This window comes from Natator depressus, chromosome 1 (assembly GCF_965152275.1).
Source record: "Natator depressus isolate rNatDep1 chromosome 1, rNatDep2.hap1, whole genome shotgun sequence".
Lineage (NCBI taxonomy): Eukaryota > Metazoa > Chordata > Testudines > Cheloniidae > Natator > Natator depressus.
Genome location: NC_134234.1, coordinates 2,749,102 through 2,767,863, shown reverse-complemented (window position 1 = coordinate 2,767,863; position 18,762 = coordinate 2,749,102). Strand labels below are relative to the sequence as shown.

Sequence of the window (18,762 nt, the reverse complement as noted above, 5' to 3'; positions counted from 1 at the left end):
GTTCCCCTCTATTTGACATTGGTGAGGCCTCATCTGGAGTACTGGGTCCAGTTTTGGGCCCCACACTACAAGAAGGATGTGGAAAAATTGGAAAATGTCCAGCGAAGGGCAACACAAATGATTAGGGGACTGGAACACATGACTTATGAGGAGAGGCTGAGGGAACTGGGATTGTTTAGTCTGCGGAAGAGAAGAATGAGGGGGGATTTGATAGCTGCTTTCAACTACCTGAAAGGGGGTTCCAAAGAGGATGGTTCTAGACTGTTCTCAATGGTAGCAGATGACAGAACAAGGAGTAATGGTCTCAAGTTGCAGTGGGGGATGTTTAGGTTGGATATTAGGAAAAAGTTTTTCACTAGAAGGGTGGTGAAAAACTGGAGTGTGTTACCTAGGGAGGTGGTGGAATCTCCTTCCTTAGATATGTTTAAGGTCAGGCTTGACAAAGCCCTGGCTGGGATGATTTAGTTGGGGATTGGTCCTGCTTTGAGCAGGGGTTGGACTAGATGACCTCCTGAGGTCCCTTCCAACCCGATATGCTATGATTCTACGTTGTTCTATCATTAGACTATACCATGCCAGTAACAAACATAAACGTCTGTCTCACTGTGACATTGCACCCCATAATCTTTGATGGGAATATGCTTATGAATGTATATATGGCATAACTGGAATATGTTCTATGCTACATATGCCATGTAACATAGCTCTGTAAAGGTTATGATCTACTGAATATATTCATCCTATTTGTATGCATGTGTCTTTTTGTACTCAAAGTTCTGAATATTGGCTGTGTACTTGCTTGATTTTAAGTAGCCTTGGTAAAGCATTTGATCAGCTTCTTAAGAAAGGAATGTGCAAATTAAGTGTCCAATCAAGAAACAAACTAGATGACCTCCTGAAGTCCCTTCCAACCCTGATATTCTAGGATTCTAACAATGGATCTTGGAAGACTCCAATCCACATAAGAAGTCTTCCTGGAGACATTCAAGATAGTGTGTGGGCTATGCTGCTGCCTGTAAAAACTTAGTCTTGCATGGACATGTGACTTGCCTATGTGACTCCAGAACTCCATCTTGGAGCTGGACTTTGCATAGGAGAGGGTCTCCACCCACAAGAGAAAGTCTATTTAACCCCCTGGGAGACTCCTCCATTTTGTCTTCAGCTGACTCAAGAGATAGCCCCCACCCCCAAAGGATATCTGAAATAAACTGGAACAAAGGACAGTAACCACGGGGGGTGTGAGTGATTGCTGGACCCAGACTAGAAGAGGGCTAGTTTGTGAAAGAGGCTTATTGGAACATCTCTGAGGGTGAGATTTTGTCTGTATTCAGCTTCTTACTTGTATTAGGTTTAGACTTGTGTGTTTTATTTTATTTTGCTTGGCAATTCACTTTGTTCTGTCTGTTACTACTTGGAACCACTTAAATCCTACTTTTTGTATTTAATAAAATCACTTTTTACTTATTAATTCACCCAGCGTATGTATTAATACCTGGGGCGGGGAGGCAAACAGCTGTGCATATCTCTCTATTCATTTTATAGAGGGTGAACAATTTATGAGATTACCCATTGATGGACCTATCCTCCATGAATTCATCTAGTTTTTTTTTAACCCTGTTATGGTCTTGGCATTCACAACATCCTCTGGCAAGGAATTCCACAGGTTGACTGTACATTGTGTGAAGAAACACTTCCTTTTATTGGTTTTAAACCTGCTGCCAATTAATTTCATTTCGTAACCCCTAGATCTTGTGTTATGAGAAGTAGTAAACAGCACTTCTATATCTACTTTCTCTATACCAGTCATGACTGTATAGACCTCAATTATATCTCCCCTTAGCCATCTCTTTTCCAAGCTAAAATGTCCCAGTGTTATTAATCTCTCCTCATACGAAACCCATTCTATACTCCTAATAATTTTTGTTGCCATTTTCTGAAGCTTTTCCAATTCCAATATATCTTTTTTGAGATGGGGAGACCACATCTGCACACAGTATTCAAGATGTGGGCGTACCCTGGATTTATATAGAGGCAATATGATATTTTTTTTCTTATTATCTATCCCTTTCTTAATTATTCCCAGCATTCTGTTCACTTTTTTGACTGCTACTGCACAGTGGGTGGGTGTTTTCAGAGAATGATCAACAATGATTCCAAGATCTTTTTCTTGAGTGGTAACAGCTAATTTAGACCTGTCAAGGTTCCTCCCCCACTCTGAACTCTAGGGTACAGATGTGGGGACCTGCATGAAAACCTCCTAAGCTTACTTTCACCAGCTTAGGTTAAAACTTCCCCAAGGTACAAATTAATTTTATCCTTTGTCCCTGGATCTCCACTGCCACCACCAAACTCTAACTGGGTTTACTGGGAAACGTAGTTTGGACACGTCTTTTCCCCCAAAAATCCTCCCAACCCTTGCACCCCACTTCCTGGGGAAGGTTTGGTAAAAATCCTCACCAATTTGCATCGGTGACCACAGACCCAAACCCTTGGATCTGAGAACAATGAAAAAGCCTTCAGTTTTCTTACAAGAAGACTTTTAATAGAAGTAAAGAATTCACCTTTGTAAAATCAGGATGGTAGATACCTTACAGGGTAATCAGATTCAAAACATAGAGAATCCCTCTAGGCAAAACCTTAAGTTACAAAAAAGACACACAGACAGGAATAGTCATTCTATTCAGCACAGTTCTTTTCTCAGCCATTTAAAGAAATCATAATCTAACACATACCTAGCTAGATTACTTACTAAAGTTCTAAGACTCCATTCCTGGTCTATCCCCGGCAAAAGCAGCATACAGACAGACACAGACCCTTTGTTTCTCTCCCTCCTCCCAGCTTTTGAAAGTATCTTGTGTCCTCATTGGTCACTTTGGTCAGGTGCCAGCGAGCTTACCTTTAGCTTCTTAACCCTTTACAGGTGAGAGGATTTTTCCTCTGGCCAGGAGGGATTTTAAAGGGGTTTACCCTTCCCTTTATATTTATGAGAAGACCCCATCATTTTATATGTATAGTTGGGATTATGCTTTCCAATGTGCGTTTCTTTGCATTTATCAACGTTAAATTTCATCTGCCATTTTGTTGCCCAATCACCCAGTTTTGAGAGATCCTTTTGTAGCTCTTCACAGTCAGCCTGGGTCTTGACTATCTCCAAATTTTGCCAGCTCACTGTTTACCCCTTTTTTCAGATCATTTATGAAGAAACTGAATAGAACTGGTCCCAGAACATACTTCAGGGGGACACCACTAAATACCTCTCTCCATTCTGAAAACTGACCATTTATACCTTCCCTTTGTTTCCTATCTTTTAACCAATTACCAATCCATGAGAGCACCTTCCCTCCTATCCTGTGGCAGCTCACTTTGCGTAAGAGCCTTTGTTGAGGGATCTTGTCAAAGGCTTTCTGAACTGGAAGATATGAAAATTGATGAGGGATGTTAAAGACATCAAGAACAAAAATCCATGGTTGGCAAGGCTAAGGGTAAAAAAAGGAGGTTATCAAGTATATTAAAAACAAAAGAAATCCTAGAAAGGTTTAGGCCAATTTCTACATCAAGAAAGGAAACCTGTTAAAGTTTTCTTCTGTATTCAGAAAGAAGCAGTATGAACATAAGAATGGTGATCCTGGGTCGGACCAAAGGTCCATCTAGCCCAGTATCCTGTCTGCCGACAGTGGCCAACGCCAGGTGTTTCAGAGGGAATGAACAGAACAGGTCATCACCAAGTGATCCATCTTCTGTCATTCATTCCCAGCTTCTGGCAAAAATGAAAATATCACATGAGGTGATGAAATACTTTCCAGTCCATTAGCACTCAAGAAGGGTGTTAAACAGCATCCACAGTAGAAGCTCAGATTTACGAACCAGAATTACAAACTGACACATAACCACACATCTCATTCAGAACAAGAAGTATTCAATTAGGAAGAAGCAGAGCAAAAAAAATTTTAAAAAAGAATAAAAAGGGAAATACTGTGTTAAACATAAACTATTAAAAATAAACAGAAAAAAAAGTTTGGACACGGTTAGGAAACAACCAAACACCTGCTATGGGATAGTCCAAAAAAAAAAAAAAAAGAAGAAGAAGAAAAAAGTTAGTCTAGGAATATAATAAATGCCAGTCAACAACATGGTTTATGGAAAACTGGTCTTGTGAAATTATCCCAGTTGCATTCTTTTATGGCAGTACATGTTTAGCTAATCAAGGGAACCACACAGATGCAATTATCTTTGACCGCTCTGAAGCATTTGATTTAGTAGGGGGAAACATTCACATTGAAAAATGAACACTCTACAATATCAGTAGAACACACATTAAATGGATGAAGAACTAGCTAACTGACAGATCTCAGGAAGCTGTGGTCAATTTACTATGGTCAGCAATATTGGTGTTTCTAGTGGGGTTCTGCTGGGATCAGTTCTAGGCCTGATGTTAGTGCATATTTTTATGAATGATCTGGAAGCAAATAGAAAAAAATCACTGCAGATAAAATGTGTGGATGTCCAAAGACTGGCAGAGTGGTTATAAGGAGGAGGCCAGGGAGGCATATCGATTGATCTGGAGGGTTTGGTGAGCTGGGCCCATGCCAACAAAATGTTTTAATAGAGTCACATGTAAAGTGATCCTCTCGGAACAGGGAATGCAGGCCCGACCCACAGACTAGGGCACTGTATTATGGAACACAGAAACGGTCTGACGTAAATAGGATGAAAATCAATAAGAACAAATTTAAAGTATTCCACTTAGGAAGGAACAATCAGTTACACACATACACAACGGGACATGACTGCCTAGGAAGGAGTGTGGCGGAAAGAGATCTAGGGGTCATAGTGGACCACAAGCTAAATATGAGTCAATAATGTAACACTGTTGCAAATAAAGTAAACATAATTCTGAGATGTATTAGCAGAAGTGGTTTAAGCAATACATGAGAAGTAATACTTCCACTCTACTCGGTGCTGATTAGGCTTCAACTGGAGTATTGTGTCCAGTTCTGGAAACCACATTTCGGGAAAGATGTGGACAAATTGAAAAAAATCGAGAGAAGAGTAACAAAAATGATTAAAGGTCTAGAAAACGTGACCTATGAGGGAAGATTGAAAGAATTGGGTTTGCTTGTCAGGAAAAGAGAAGACTGAGAGGGGACATGATTAAAGTTTTCAAGTACCTAAAAGGCAGTTACAAGGAAGAGGGAGAAAAAATATATTCCTTAAACTCCGAGGATAGAACAAGAACCAATGGGCTTAAATTGCAGCATGAAAGGTTTAGGTTGAATCTCCATCATTGGAGATTTTTAAGAGCAGGTTAGACAAACACCTGTCAGGGATGGTTTACCTGGTGCTTGGCCCTGCCATGAGTGCAGGGGACTGGATTTGATAACCTCTCGAGGTCCCTTTCAGTCCTATGATTCTATGATTGAGTGGTCACTGTGCAATGCTCCCAGTTCAATGCTGTGGCCAAAAGGCTGATGGGGTCCTTGGATGCATAAACAGGGGAGTGGTAAATTGGAGTAGGAGAACTATTTTACCTGTGCACATGTCATTGGTGAAACCAACTGCATGCTGTCCCAGGGTCCACATTTCATAAAAAGGATGTTTAAAACTTAGAGAGGTGTAGGAAATAGCCAGAAAAATTATTGGAGGCTGGAGAAAATGTCAGACAATAAGGGAAATTTAAAGAGCTTCATCTATTTATCTTATCAAAAAGATGATCAAGCCAGACTTTCATGGGGAGAAAACTATGGGTAATAGACTCTGTAATCTAGCAGAGAAAGTCAGAGCAAGGCCCATTGTATGGAATCTGAATCCCTAAAATTCCAGTTGAAAATAAGGGCCAAATATTTAGTAGTTAGGGTGATTAACTAGTGGAACAAACTGCAGTAATGGATTCTCCAACTCCCCGTGTCTGCACATCCAGACTGGATGATTTTCTGGAAGATCTGCTTGAGGACTTGTGTACACATAAAATGCCACAGCTGTGCTTCGGTATAGACACTAGTTACACTGATGGCAGGAGTTCTCTCATCAGCACTGGTAATCCAATTCCCCGAGATGTGGTACCTGCAAATGTACCCGAGCATCATATCGATGTTTGTTGCTGTCTGCGTTCTTCCAAGCCGCAAATGTAGCTAAGTGATAAGCATCCCGCAGCTGTTCCCTTAGTCGGGATACATATTGCTGGTGAGTTTCATAGCTATCTCCATCCTCTGATACAACAAAGCACAAGTCTATGGGTAATCTTGGTTCTCGCCCAATCATCAAGAGATATGGGGTGACTCCCCTAGCATCGTTCTTTGTGGCGTTGTAGGCATGCACGAGAAATGCAACATGCTGGCTCCAGGTTACCTTCTGCTCTGGTCGCAAAGTCCCCAACATATCTAACAGGGTTCGACTGAACCTCTCTGGATGAGGGTCACCTTGTGGGTGATAAGGCGTTATCCTAGACTTTTTAATTCCTGCTATCCTCAGCACCTCCTTCAGAAGATGACTCTCAAAGTCCCACCTCTGATCCGAGTGTATCCGGACTGGGAATCCATAAAGTGAGAAATATTTTTCCCACAGTACTCGAGCCTCAGTGGTGACCCTCTGATCACTTGTGGAATATGCCTGCGGATACCACTTAAAATGGTCAGTCACTACTAGAATGTTCCCAACATTCCTCTTGCCTACTTCTAAAGACAAGAAACCAATGTATACCAGCTCCAAAGATTTGTTGCTGGTGATGTTCTTGAGATAGGCAGCCCTCGCGAGCAGAGTGTTCCTTTGAACACATTGAACGCAAGTCTCACATTTTCTGCGAACATCTTCAGCCATCTGGGACCAATAGAACCAACTATGAATAAGTTCCAGGGTCCTCTCCATCCCTAGATGTCCAAAGTCATCATGCAGGGCCCTCATGGCCAGGGCTCTGTACTCTTTTGGAAATGCTAGCTGTGCTCGTTGCTTTTGTAAAGGGTCGGTGGTCATTCGGTGTAGCACTCCTTGAATTAGTTTTAGTTTGGTTCATTCTCTCAATAGTAGTTTACCCTCCGGGTTAGGTGGGACAAGCACAGTTGGGCTTCGCCCCTCCCTTTTGGCAAGTATTGTATCATGAATGTCAATATTTTGCAGCTGGGCTTCTTGCCAATCAGCCACATTGAGCTTGGGCAAGGGAGATTGGTCCAATACAATATAGTTCACTGAAGCAGAAGGCATGCTTTCAGGGGGCAGGCCCAGAGCTTCTGCAACACATCCATGAAGGCTCTCACAGGCCTCTGGCTCTCGGCGACTCACACTGCAAATAGCTCTCACTCCATCCATGGGTATAACAGCAACTTCTGGTGCCTGCAGACTCCTGGACAATGCATCTGCATCTACATTGCTTCTCCCTGATTGGTATTGGATGCTGAACTCATAGCTAGCCAAGGCGGCCACCCATCTCTGCCCTGTAGAGCTTAGCACTTGTTAACACATAAGTCAGTGGGTTGTTGTCTGTCCACACCTGGAACTGAGCACCATACAAGTAGTCTCAAAATTTCTCAGTGATAGCCCATTTTAAGGCCAAGAACTCCAGCTTGTGGGTGGGATAGCGAGTTTCACTATCAGACAGTCCTCGGCTGGCAAAGGCTACAGATTTATGTTTGCCTTCCACTTCCTGATACAGGACTGCTCCCAGACCCTCCAAACTGGCATCAGTATGCAGGATAAATGGTTTGCTGGGGTCAGCAAAGACTAGGACTGGAGCATGAGTTAGGCAAGTAATGATTTCTTGAAATTGCCTCTCACATTTCTCATCCCACCGTGGCCCAAGCGGTTCAAAGGGGCGGAGTGTAAAGCAGTGCTCGACACTGGATGTCAAGTGACTATTATATTTCAGTCATTCTACCAACACATGCTTAGGCACCTGCCTATACAGCCACTGACTGGCCTTGGTCTGTGTGGCCTCCGCATGGATGAATACCCCTACCAAGGGTATGTCATGGTGCACCTGGAATTCCCAGAGGAGATGTTGAAAAGTCCCAGAGAAAGAATTGAACCTGGTACCCCACCAGGGAGGGGCTTAGTGTTGGAGGTGCAGTTTTCCATCACTGCTACTTGGTACATCCTGCCAAGGAGGATTCAGACCAGTTTAGTGCATCCCTCTGGACTCCTGCTGCCTCCTAAGTGAGAAAGCAGTATCTCATTGACAATAGGCTCAAATAATGAAGAGATCCAGAAGGCTGAGTATGGATGTCTGCCCTCCCTACACTGACAGGAGAAGATGCTCCATCAGTGCCTCTAAAGCAGTGGAAGAGGATGGAAATTGATAGAAATGAGAAGTTATGAAGTATCAAAAATGGATGAAGGTCACAAAAGACACCAGAGACAAATCCATGGCTATCAGATTAAGGAAAATAAGAAAATTTTAAGTATATTTGAAAGAAAGGAAGTCCTGAGCTTAGTATATGCCTTTATTAGATGGAGATGGTTGTGACAGGTTGTCACCCATGGTTAAGTCTGGGAGCCATTGGAATAGCAGTGCCCCCTAACACTTCAGCTGGGTTGGCCTTTCTCATGCTGCTCTGCTGCTGATGCACAGCCAGCCTCTCCAGGGACTGTTAACACCCAACATAACAGCAGGTGGCACCATGCACCCAAGCAAGTTACCGGAATGCTTTACCTAAGCCACTCGATTTACAGTGGAGCACCAACCAATTTCCCAGTTCCCCAGCCTTGCACCCCTGCTGCAGTAGAACCCCAGAATTAGACTATCTTGAACTGCACAGAGATCAGTACTGGGCAAGTTCATTAATCATAGAATATCAGGGTTGGAAGGGACCTCAGGAGGTCATCTAGTCCAACCCCCTGCTCAAAGCAGAACCAATCCCCATCTAAATCATCCCAGCCAGGGCTTTGTCAATGTAGTTTGCTTCCGCCGCCCCCCTCGATGTGGGGAAGATATGAAAGAGCCTTTGTTTACCAAGCTGAGATTTTCCCAGACACTTCACTCAAAAATCAGGTTAGGATAAATCATAAAACAAATTTATTAATGACAGAAAGATTGATTTTAAGTGATTATAAGTGACAGCAAACAGATCAAAGCATATTACTTAGGAAATAACCAAAAAAGCTAACTAAACCTCATTTACTAGATATATTGGTAATTCAAATCCCATCTCTCAACCTGACCGATGATACAAGCAGATCACCAAACTTTCATAAACAGCCTAGAAATGCCTTTAGCCTGGAACCAGCACTTCCTCCAGTTTAATCTTTGTTCCCCCTTCATTTCCAGGTGTTCTCTTGAGTGGGGAGTGAAGACAAGTGGTGATGGTACTCCCCATCTTTTATAGTCTTTCGTATGGTGGGAAATCTTTCTTCCCAGCTAAGTTCCCAGCCCAGTTTGTGGAAAAATACAAGTTCTGAAATGGAGTTCAGTGTCATGTGGTCTGGTCACATGACCTTGCATGCCATAGTGAGTCATCACAGCCATAACTCATACACTGGCTGAAACATTGGGTCCATTGTCTCTGCTGATGGGCCACTAGCACGATCTAGCCTCTTCACTGTTGTGCCCAGAAGGCTAGCTGTGGGTGTTTTCAACTTCACAACATCTTTCAGTAACACATACATAGCAAAACTTTATAACTTCACATACAATGATCATGTTCGAGATGGAAAGAAGGAACAGGAGGACCCAAAGGCAGATTGAGTAAACGGACTCCTTTATTGCAGTACTTGTTCTCCTCCACACAATCGTCGAGTGAGCACCCGGTTAATCACAATACACTCTTTTATCTAAGTTAATATGTAAATACACACATTATGTAGTTGGGAAAAAGAAGGGAGAGGAGGGATAAAACTACTTCACACAAAAGGTATTCTTTAGAAAACTACATTTATTATGCAGCTGCAACACTTATCTATCCTTAACAAGCAAAAAGGGGGTGGGGACAGGTAGCAAACTTCATCTATCAAGCAAGGGATAGTGCTCGCCTGTGCCATACTCCCCTATTACTATATTTACGGTTACCCAGGTCTTTACTTAACCCTTACATAGCCCAACACTCCCCGACTCCCTTCAAAGAAGGGCCCAGGCACCCCTCTTTCCCTTACAGTGGCCAGCAGGGCACTCATGTTAGAGGCTCTGGCTCCAGTTAGCTTGATACATTGGTCCACCGGTCATGCTACGTGGAGACAGGAAAGTTGGGCCATTGGAATGGGTATGATGCAGAATTTACAAGTATGGTTTACGGGGAGAGGCTAGGGTGGCACATAACTATAAACATTCCATGAATACAACTAATAGAAATAATATCCCTGCAGTATAGGTAATTTGGCTGAGAAGCGAGTGAGTGTTCATTAGGCCTGTTTGAAGGGGACAGGCTACATCAGTCCAGGTACAATTGGCAGGCAGCTTAGTTGCTGGTTAGAATGCGTTCATGCCTTGGAGGGCTTGGGCTTTTAAAGCCTGCCTTTGGCATTGGTTGACCTAGAGCTGCCATAGCATAGTGTTAAAAAGTCCCAGTTTATCCAGGTGGCTTACGGCGTGGCCTTAGTCAAGTTAAATTTCTTTATATTATAAGTTTATGGGATGTCCACCGAGAAATTGGCTATTGTCAAAACCAACTTAACCACTTGGTGTGGAATCAGGCAGTATGCACTCATTTGATTATTTAGAGGAAACATTTTTACAGACTCATTTGTGCACCAAAGTTCGGACAGCAAAGAGCTCCAAGCCCAAAACCATTGTAGGCACCCTGCTTGTTACAGGGCCCCAAAAGGGAGGAATGGTGGGGAGCTGAAAACAAAAGAAATTAGCCAGACAAAGGTCTCTGCCCTCAGGAATTTGTAGTTGAGGTTTAGGGCTCACAAACTATGACAGGTTTCAGAGTATCAGACGTGTTAGTCTGTATCTGCAAAAAGAACAGGAGCACTTGTGGCACCTTAGAGACTAACAAATTTATCTGAGCATAAGCTTTCGTGAGCTACAGCTCACTTTGTTGGATGCATAGAATGGAACATATAGTAAGAAGATATTATATATAGATATACACACACACATACATACAGAGAACATGAAAAGGTGGAGTAAGAGGCTAATTAATTAAGATGAGCTGTTATCGGCAGGAAAAAAACTGGAGAAAAAAAAAACTTTTGTAGTAATAATCAAGATGGCCCCTTTAGACAGTTGACAAGAAGGTGTGAGGATACTTAACATGGGGAAATAGATTCAATATGTGTAATGACCCAGCCACTCCCAGTCTCTATTCAAACCCAAGGTTGATGCAAATCCAAGCTGTATGATTCGCAGCTTTACCTGCCTGACTCACAACTCTGCTCCCAACTTTCAGCTATTTCTGTGTGGCTTCCTGGCTGCCCTCTCTGCTCCTGAGTGGCCTGTGGGCCCCAGACCTGCATCCTCACTGTACTCACTGCAAGCTCCTTGTCAGGCTGTAGCAGATCCTGTGCCAGCCCAGAGCAAAGGGAGCCCAGTTGGGGGGATGGAGGCAGAGCTGATCCAGTGACTGATGGAGGAAGGGAAACAGAGAAGTGAGCAGAAACTTGGGGAAATAGGTGCGGCAGGGGTAGGGGACTTGGGGAAAAAAGGCGGGGCATGGGACAGCACCTTGAGGGAATAGTAAGAGAGGGAGCAGGACCCTCAGGGATCCAGTTATCAGAAATTAGAAAGGTGGAAAACCCTATGAGTTAATGAGTTGTACCAGGACCAATTCCCCCGCTGACATTGAAGTCAGGTCAGGAAAAGGTTTAATGTCTCTCTGACTGCCCAGTCAGTGATTCAGCAAAGAGCACCAGCACCATGTCACCAGCCAGCTCTTCATGGACTCGGTCAGAGACTCAGAGGATAGGAGAAAACTTTAGGTCCCTTTATGAGTAAAGAGCCAGAGCAGCCTGCCCCGGATCTGTTTGGTCCTCACCCCATAGATGATGGGGTTTAGCATGGGGGTCATCAAGAGGTACATGTTGGTAATGAGAACATGGAAATGCAGGGGCACATTCTGATGAAACCGGTAAGTGAGAGAGAAGAAGAGACCTGGAGTGTAAAAGGCTAAGATGGCACAGAGGTGGGAGCCGCAGGTCCCAAAAGTCTTGAGCCGTGCGTCCTTTGTGGGGAGGCAGAAAATGGCCCTGAGCAGCAGGGTATAGGATATGAAAATAAAAATCACATCCAGACCAATGACACAGAATTGCACAAAGAGACCATAGTAACTACTGACACGGATGTCAGCACAGGCAAGATTCGCCACTGCTATATGCGCACAGTACGGCTGGGGGATGATGTTGGTTCTGCAATATGGCCACTGCCTCAACAGGACGGGATAGGGCAATATGAATATGGCACTGCGCAGCACTACGGTCAGGCCAATTTTGGCCACCATGGGGTGTGTCAGGATGGTGGAATGTCTCAGGGGATGGCAGATGGCCACGTAGCGATCAAATGCCATGGCCACAAAGATCCCAGACTCCATCACTGAGAGGCAGTGAAGGAAGTACAGCTGAGTGAGGCAGGCACTGAAATAGATCTCCCGGGAATTGAACCAGAAGATGCTCAGCATTCTGAGCAGGATGGACGTGGACAGGACCAGGTCGGTGACAGCCAGCATGCAGAGGAAATAGTACATGGGCTGATGGAGGCTCCGTTCCATCTTCACGATGAACAGGATGGTAAAGTTCCCCAGGATGGCTATGGCGTACATGGTGCAGAAGGGGATGGAGATCCAGACATGGGCTGCCTCCAGGCCAGGGATGCCCATCAGGATGAAGGTGGAGGGGTTGGTCAAGTCGGTTGTGTTGGAATCTGACATGGAGTAGAGAGGAAGTGTCGAACACTGAGGCACGACGGTGTCTCCTGCATGTACCGTATGTTTCATTGAATTAATGTATTTCCCAGAGTCAAGGGAGATGGTCACAGTACAAATGCCTGGATGGAGAGACAATGATAATATGAGATACTTCGTGCCCTACTGGAGGCTGTTCTCATGGGGGAAGCAGATTGGTTGTTCTTCCCACACTGAAAAATGACATGTTCATTATTCAGAGATATGAACTATGAACAAATTACCCTACTAATGCCAATTCCATATTTTATGTTGCTCCATGAGTCAATAATGTGTTGTGATGTGGGAAACATTAATAGGCACCAGCAGAAAAAAAATTAGTGTGGCTATTGATTATCCATTATTATCCCTTAATGCAATGAAAGCCAGGCTAGAAAGTGCGTGCTGTAGGGAGTTCCACATTCACCCGGTGGCTCAAAATCCAAGTGTAGACAAAAAAACAAACCTTTGCCAAGAATGTGCCCGGGGACTCATCCCAATGAGAATAGACCACAGGGAAAAGATCACAGTGTCATATAGTTCCATGGAAACACCTCCTCATTTGCAACAGTGGCCAAAACAAAGGCAATCTTGGGATACATAAGGAAAGGGATGGAGAATAACCTACTCTGAACATGCCTTCAGTTTTGGTCACCCAGTGTCCATAAAGGATACAGCTGACATAAAAGGGGTTTCTGAGACAGACTATCAGAATAGGGTAGCCTGTCCTTTGTGGACAGACTGAAAAGTCGAGAACTGTTTACTTTAGAGAAGAGCCAAAGAAGGGAGATATGATAGAGGAGACATTATTAAAGAACAGAAATTATTACACTGAAATGGACAAAGAGAGAAAGTTCCCTACAGGTAATATCTAAAGACACTTTGTGCTTCAAAAGGGCTAAATCCAGAAAGCCAAGGCAAATTATCAGCAGACTTGAATGGGAGGAAAAATTGATACCGAAAAATGTGAATGAAAATTGGGAATTCTTTAAGAAGAGTTTACTAGATAGAAGGCAGAAATTGGGCAGGGGAAGTAATATATAACAAATGGGAAAAGGGAAAATAATACAAATTGGAAATGATGAAAATTACTGCGGGATGTTAAACATATCATGGGAATATCGATGATTGTCGCACTTAAGGATCAGAAAAAGGAGGTTATTAAGTATATTATGAATGAAGGAGGTTATTAAAGTATATTAGTTCCAAAAAAGGTTGGAATATAATGAATGTCAGTCAACAACATGATGGATGGAAAACTGGTCTTGTCAAATAAATCTGATTTCATCCCTGAATGAGAGTTCACATTTGGCTGATCAAGGGAGCCATGCAGATGCCATAGAATTGAGTTCTCTGAGCCATTTGATTTTGTAGGGGAAAATAATGAACACTCTACAATACCAGAGGAGCTCACGTTAAATGGACTAAAAGCTGGCTAACTGACTGATCCCACAAAGCAGATGTCAATGGGCCATTGTCAGTGAATGGAAGTGTTTCTAGTGGGGTTCTGCAGGGATAAGTTCTAGGCCTGATGCTATATAACATTTTAATCAGTGATCTGGAAGCAAATAGAAAATCACTGCAGATAAAATTGTGGATGACCCAAAGATTGGCGGAGTGGTTACAATGAGGAGGCTAAGGCAGGAATACCGATTGGTCTGGAGCATTTGGTGAGCTGTGCCCATGCAAGCAAAATGTTCTAATACCGTCACATGCAAAGTTAGCTTCTCGGAACAAGGAATGTGGGCCTGACGCTCAGACTAGGGCACTATGTTATGGAACGCAGTGACCTGGAAAGAACTGGAGCTCCCAGTGTGAGGCTGTGGCCAAAAGGGCTGATGCGATCCTTGGATGCTCTCAAGGCTACATCTCCAGTCGGTCACTTTGAGTGTCGAAGGCAGAGGGCTGAAAGGATTCTAAAAATTAATATGTGTCACTCCAGGCTTGTATTAAACTCCCAAGGTTACAGTTTTTCTCTGACCTTGGGTTGGTAAACGCTGCCACCAACCAAATGCAAACAAACAAAAACAACAAAAAAAACCCACCTTGAACCCAGCAAGGAACACTTGGGGGTACTCTCAAGCCCTTTCACTCCCTCTCTGGGGAAGAGTTGAGAAAAAAACAAAGGAAATTAGCTGTGCTACCATCTAATAAAACAACATTCACAAACCTCTCAAGACACCAGATGTCCAATCCTATTTTTAAAAAGGGGAAATTTTATTAAAAACAAAAAGGAGAAAAATACAGCTGGAGCTTTGGGTTTTCCTAGATTTTAAAATTAAGCACCCAAAATAGCTTTCTTGGGGGTTCAGCGTAAAGGTTTCAAGCAAAGAAAAGCATCTGGGATTAGCACAGAGGTGATCCACAAGCTAAAATAAAATAAATAAATAAACCTAATCACAGCTATTTAAACATGCCCTGTCCAATAATTTCTTCCGGGTATGGAAGATAAATTTTTATACCTGGTTCAAGCCTTACACAGCATTCCTGCTGGCGTCTGTTCCCCTTTTTCCCCAGAGAAAGACAACACACAAACAAAAGGAAGTCCCCCCCCTGCGTTTTAAAAATTTCTAGCCCCCCAATTCTCTCTTTTGGTCAGGTGCCCACTCCTTTTCCTTTACCAGGGGAACTTGGTTAACCATTTACAGGTAAAGCAAGCAGAGAACTGCCACCAAGAGGGACTTTATAGCTAACTGGCTGGCTCGGTGTTCATAAAAGGAAGCCACCCCCCCTTCATTTATCACAGATGTATAAACAGGGGGTTGGTTAGTTGGAGCAGTGGAAGGCTTTTACCTCTGCATGTGGCATTAGTTAAAACTGACTCTGTCCAAAAGGATGTTGAAAAATTGGAGAAGGCTCAGGAAAGAGCCACATAAATGATTGGAAGCTGCAGAAAATGCTGGAGAATGAGACATGCAAGGAGCTTCATCTATTCATCTTAAATAGTAATAACCGGCTCTGTAATCTAGTGGAGAATGGCAGAGAAACACCCAATGGCTAAAAGCTGAAGCCAGACAAATTCCATTTGGAAAGAAGAGCCAAATTTTTTCGCTCACGGTGATTAACCATTTGGACAAAATGCAGAGGGAAGTGGTGAATTCTAGGAGTCCCCATGTCTACAGATCCAGACTGGATGCTTTTCTGGAAGATCTGCTTGAGGGCTTGTCTACACTTGAATTGCTACATGGTGCTGCCATAACGCTTCAATTGTAGACACTACTTACACTGACGGCAGGGGTTCTCCCATCAGCATAGGTAATCCACCTCCCTGAGATGTAATAGGAAGGTTAATGGAAGAATGTGTCCATCAACCCCATGCTGTCTACATGGGGATTAGATTGATATAGCTACATCTCTCAGGGGTTGGATTTTTCTTGCTGTTTCAGAAAAGGCAAATGCAATGTTAGATTGTATTATCAGAGGCATAGCATGCAAGACTCAGTAAGTGATCGTACCACTCTATTCAGCTCTGCTTAGGCCTCAGTTGGAGTACCTTATCCAGTTTTAGAAACTGTTTCATAGAAAGGAGGTAGAGAATTTTTAAATGGTCCATAGGCTAGTGAGAAAGATGTTCCAAGGGATGGAATACAAGCATATGAGCAAGCTGAAGGAACCGGGTGTGTTATTTTGGAAAAGACGATTTTGAGGGGGATATGAATGTGGTCTACAAATACTTCAAAAGCTTCCATAGGAAAGATCAAGGAAAGCTGTTGTCTCTTGCTGCAGAGTGCAGGAGAAGAGGCAATGGTTTCAAATCTCAGGAAAATCTTCCTAACTGTAAGAAAAAGAGGACAATGAAACAGACAACTCTGAAGGTTGTGAAATCTCCTTCACTAAAAACTTTGCAAAAGAGGGTGTATAGCCATCTGTCTGGGATTGTTTAGACTCAACACATCCCACATCTTTGCATAGGGTCAGACTTGCTAACCATTGCATTCCCTTCTCACCCTGTGACTCTTTGTTTCTACAATGTAAAATCCTACTGTGGACCAGGTCTTAGTCAATCACAAGTTATAGAGCTCAATACAGGGCCACCTGGGTGAAATTTAATGGCCTGTATTATAGAGGAGGAGGATCTAATTGTCCCTTCTCACCTTAAACCCCATGAATCTATCAATAAACAGAACAGATCAGGCATTTATATTTACTGTGTCTCACAACACACGAACAAGGGAAAATCCAATTACATTGGAAGTCTGAATGTATAACACTGATAAAAGAAAATGATTTACATTAGACCTATTTGGACTGTAGAACTCCTTGCAAAATACATAATTGGAGCCAAGAGGTTAATGGGATTCAAAAATGGCTTGGCCAGAGTGCTGCTGGTGGCATCAACTTTAGTTGAGGCTGTCTGACCTTCAATTAGAAGACCTCCTTTTCAGTCGCTTATAAGTTTGACAAACATTAAGAGTTTGGTTGGAAATTTCCCACATGGTTGTCTGCTTCTGGCTGAATTGTTTCTTGAAAGTTTGAATCTTAACATTTCAGCTGACTACTCAAATGAAGCTACAAGAGAAGATGTGTTGTTCATGTTGAAAAATTCTTATAACTGTTACAGGAAGGAGCCCTAACACCTCCATTCTTTCCAGCAGCATAAAGTCAGGAAGCAGCCTCCCCTCCCACGGTGAGAGCATGCCAGGATGCCTGGGTTCTGCTGGGAGGGAAGTGGGGTACATGGGAGGGGCTGGGAGCCAGTCTCTCAAAATTGGGTGATTGGGCAACCAAATGGTAGATGTTGATAAATGTAATGTAGTGCACATTGGAAAGCATAATCCCAACTATATATTTAAAATGATGGGGTCTAAATTAGCTGTTACCAATCAGGAAAGCGATCTTGGAGTCATTGTGGATAGTTCTCTGAAAAGATCCACTCAATGTGCAGCAGCAGTCAAAAAAGTGAACAGAATGCTTGGAATAATTTAGAAAGGGATAGATAACAAGACAGAAAATATCATTTTGACTCGATATAAATCCATGGTATGCCCACCCTTTGAATACTGCATGCAGATGTGCTCGCCCCTTTTCAAGATATATTGGAATTGGAAAAGGTTCAGAAAAGGACAACAAAAATGATTAGGGGTATGGAACGGCTTCTGTATGAGCAAAAGATGAATAAAACTGGGATTTTCAGATTGGAAAAGAGATGAGTAAGGGGAGATATAATTGAGGTCTATAAAATCATGACTGGTGTAGAGAAAGTAGATAAGGAAGTGTTTTTACTCCTTCTCATAACACAAGAACTAGGGGTCACCAAATGAAATGAATAGGCAGCAGGTTTAAAACAAATAAAAGGAAGTATTTCTTCACACCATGCACAGTCAACGTGTGGAACTCCTTCCCAGAGGATGTTGTGAAGGCCAAGACTATAACAGGGTTCCAAAAAGAACTAGATAAATACATGGAGGATAGGTCCATCAATGGCTATTAGGCAGGACGTACAGGGATGGTGCCCCAAACCTTTGTTTGCCAAAAGCTGAGAACGAGTGACAGGGGATGGATCACTTGATGATTACCTTTTCTGTTAAGCTATCCAACTATACCCTTAGCCCAGCAGAAGAATTTGTCCTATCTCAGGGCCTCTCTTTCTGCCCCTCTACCCACACGAACATGATACAGTTCTGTGGTGACCTAGAATCCTATTTTCGACGTCTCCAACTCAAGGAATATTTCCAACACACCTCTGAACAACAAACTAACCCACAGAGACCTTCCTACCAAGACTATAAAAAGAAGGATTCTGGGTGGACTCCTCCGGAAGGTCGAAACAGCAGACTGGACTTCTACATAGAGTGCTTCCGCCGATGTGCACGGGCTGAAATTGTGGAAAAGCAGCATCACTTGCCGCATAACCTCAGCCGTGCAGAACACAATGCCATTCACAGCTTCAGAAACAACTCTGACATCATAATAAAAAAGGCTGACAAAGGAGGTGTTTTCGTCATCATGAATAGGTCGGAATATG

At 43.1% G+C, this 18,762-nt stretch overlaps 1 pseudogene; it reads right to left on the bottom strand.

The window, feature by feature from the left end:
• Positions 1–11,837: 11,837 nt before the first annotated feature.
• LOC141998068 (olfactory receptor 52M1-like) lies at positions 11,838–12,835 on the bottom strand (annotated as a pseudogene).
• Between the last annotated feature and the right edge of the window lie 5,927 nt (positions 12,836–18,762).